A 3,562-nucleotide genomic window follows, 5' to 3' on the forward strand; every position below is an offset into this window, starting at 1 on the left:
CCTAGAAGCACAGTGAAGTCTATTATTAAGAAGTGGAAGGTATTTGGTACAACACAGACCCTCCCTGGATCGGGACGTCACTCCAAACTGGATGAAAGAGCCAGGAGGAAACTGATCAGAGAGGCGAACGAGAGACCGACAGCAACTCTGAAGCAGCTGCAGGAGTTTATGACAAAGAGTGGTCATTGTGTGCATGTGACAACAATATCACAAATACTCCACAGATGTGGCTTGCATGGGAGGGCTGCAAGAAAAAAGCCAGTCCTCAAGAAAGGCCACATGCAGTCAGACTGAGCTTTGCCAAAACACACCTTAAAGAGTCTGAGGCAGATGAGACTAAAACTGAATTATTTGGGATCAACACCAAACGATATGTCTGGTGGAAACCCAATCCAGCTCAGCATCCAGATAACAGCATTCCTGCAGTAAAGCATGGAGCTGGTGATGTCCTGTTATGGGCTGTTTCTCTGCAGCAGGGACTGGAGCTCTCGTCAGGATAGAAGGAAACATGGATGGGGCAAAATACTGTCAAATTCTTGAGGAAAATCTGCTGCTCTGCCAGAAAGCGGTCAATGGGAAGAAGGTTTACCTTCCAACATGACAAAGACCCAAAGCACACAGTGATTGAAGGAGAAGAAGGTGAATGTCTCTGCATGGCCTCGTCAGAGTCCAGACTTAAACCCCACTGAAAATCTGTGCAATGACCTGAAGACTGCAGTCCACAAACACTCACCGTCAGATTGAACTGAACTTGCAAATATTGCAAAGTCTAGACGTGCAAAGTCAGTAGAGACAAATCCCAACAGACTAAAGGCTGTAATTAAAGCAAAAGCTGCTTCAACAGAATACAGACACAAGCGGCTGATCCTCAATGATTCTGTTTTTTATTTGTTTTTCTGACATGTTGGTGTTGTATCTTTCACTTGGATGTTGTAAGTTGCACTGAGTAAATACAGCTGGATAAAACAAAAACTGCATCCGTCTTCATTTCAGACTGCAAAGCAACAACATGTGATTATTTTAAAGACAGCTGATTCTTTTCTAGACCCACTGTATGTCAACATATTACTTGATCACCTCTTGATGTCAAAACCCTAAAACGAAATGTGTCAAAGGCTCGGGTTCAGACCTCAAGCAAAATGTTAGTAATTTCCTTGTTTACAAATGTACTTCAGTCAATTGCACACCGATCTCTACTCTATAAAACAATCAAACATGTTTCCACAGCTTATCAGTGCTGGCTTATTTAGTTACATTAATGCATTTTCCAATGCCAATTCAATAAAACAAAAGTTATGTGCATTTTTTAAACATGATTAAGTTTGATCAACTACCCATAAACAGTTTGTGTACTGTCATGCGCTTTACAATGTCATAACTGCTCATGCATTTCATAATAAAATACTTTAACTGCATAAATGAAAACATGACACCTGTATAAATACATTACATCATCACAAATCTCTAAAAATACTGATAGGAATTACTGAGTAGTTTCTTGTCAATATACATGCTAACTACAACTGCCAAGTGACCATCGTGCCCCTTCAGTCTTCTCACAAAACTCAAAGTCCTACACTTCAGTCCTACAGTCCAAACAATACAGTAACAGAGTTACTACAGAGTTACTGCTTCTCTTGTATCGCACAGTCGCCTCTGGTTTGCTCACAACACTGTATGAGAGTAAAGCTGCTGTGAAGTTACCGTGGTGTAAACCAATACTGCGACCTCTCTCAAGATTAGCTAAATAATCCACAGCATTATTGGAACAAATTTGACAGAAAACTACATTTAAATAACCGTTTCAGAACTTCTTCCCAGTATTGAGCCTTACTGAACAGCCACCTGCATATGTTGTGTTTTAGGTGCTGGTGTCTCTGAACTGTCTCGGTCAACAAGTTATGTTTTGTACGACTCTTCTGGTCCAGCAGATAGGCCAGCACCAGTCCAGCTCTAATCAGCATAAACCAGTCTGGAGCTGGAGACTGATGCTGGTCTTTCAGCAGTATAATCGTGTGCGGTCACTGCAGTGAACTGTAGAATATAGAACTGATGTTTGTGATGATGCTTCATGACAATGATCTAAAACACGTTACTAAACCAACACGGAGTGGTTACACAAGACATTCTAGATTGTCAAACATCCCAGTTCTTAACCCTTGTGCTGCTGAAAATCCATTACCTAACTTGGTGTTCCCAGTCAGAAACGACCAGCCTTTGAAAAATTGCTTGTAAATCTCTCGTTATGCTACATTATCACCACTGTCAGCTTGTTTTCTTAGCACAGGTTTTGTATTTCTTTTTGGAACTGATTAGTCGTAGGCCTCATTGATCTGAGCTTATGCTTCTCAGTTTTTAGATATGGCATAACGAAAAATTCATGAGCATTTTTTGTAGGCTGGTCATTTTTGACTGGGAACGCCACAAGTGTAACAAGGCGAGAAACAAAATACCTAAAAAGTACAAAAATCACCAAATATTTTAGGGAAGTTGTTATACCCTGTGTGAGCTTTCTTTTTAGTCTAACTAGCATTTTCAGGAGTCAAGTCAGCTTTATTTCTATAGTGCTTTATACAATACAGGTTATTTCAGTGATGACAACAGAATTAAATTCTGCTGCAAAGCAGCTCTAAAAAGACAACAGTAAACGGTCATTATTCAGTTCTCATCCAATAGTGTCTGTGCAATCAAGTCAATAATATTGCTGAATATTGAGGAAAAAGAAAATCCTCTCTGGGTCAAAATGACACAACATGCTTTACTATACATTGTTTATTTAATGAGGGTGTATTGTATTGTATTGTATGATGTAAGACGTATCATTATATCAAAATATATATAATTTCTTATACTCTTATTCCAATGTTATTCCAATCAAAGTGGCAACACAATGATAGAATGGGAAAAGACACGATTTTCTTTCTGACGAATCAATAAAATGTGTCCCTTTGAACTGGGCCAACATCCTCTCATTATATCACTCAGAGAGACAGGCTAAAGCCGCAGGAGAACCAGGACCCGTTTGAGGACCTTCAGGAGTTATGGCCTGCCACATAGAAACCTGCAGGAACGGAGGCCTGCTGGATTTTCCATAAAACACTCTAGGTATGAATCACAGAGCTGTTTCCTGAAAACACTACTGTATACTGTATTTACTATTGCATATCATTGCTGACTGTCTTTACAGACGGGCCTGTTATGTAGACGTTAACAAATTTCACTTAACTAAGCAAAAAATAGATTCCAATCCTGACAATAACCTGCATCATCAAAGGCTGATTTAACTGTGATTACACTGATTTTGTGAAAACAGTTGTTTTGTTTAAAATATGTTTGCTTGAAAAAAAGCTCATAACCGCATTACAGTTCCATAAGAGTTTATTTCATTTCCCAAATAAATATATGACAAACAGTGGGATAAAAATGGCAATGCCCATTATCTTTTTAAATGAAATTTGCTTTTATCTATAGAAAGCATGACGCTCAGTCTCACACACACACACACACACACTCAAACACACACACACACACACACACACACACACACAAACACACACACACA

The sequence above is a fragment of the Sinocyclocheilus rhinocerous genome, unplaced genomic scaffold (genome assembly GCF_001515625.1).
Source record: "Sinocyclocheilus rhinocerous isolate Xijiao unplaced genomic scaffold, SAMN03320098_v1.1 scaffold599, whole genome shotgun sequence".
NCBI lineage: Eukaryota > Metazoa > Chordata > Actinopteri > Cypriniformes > Cyprinidae > Sinocyclocheilus > Sinocyclocheilus rhinocerous.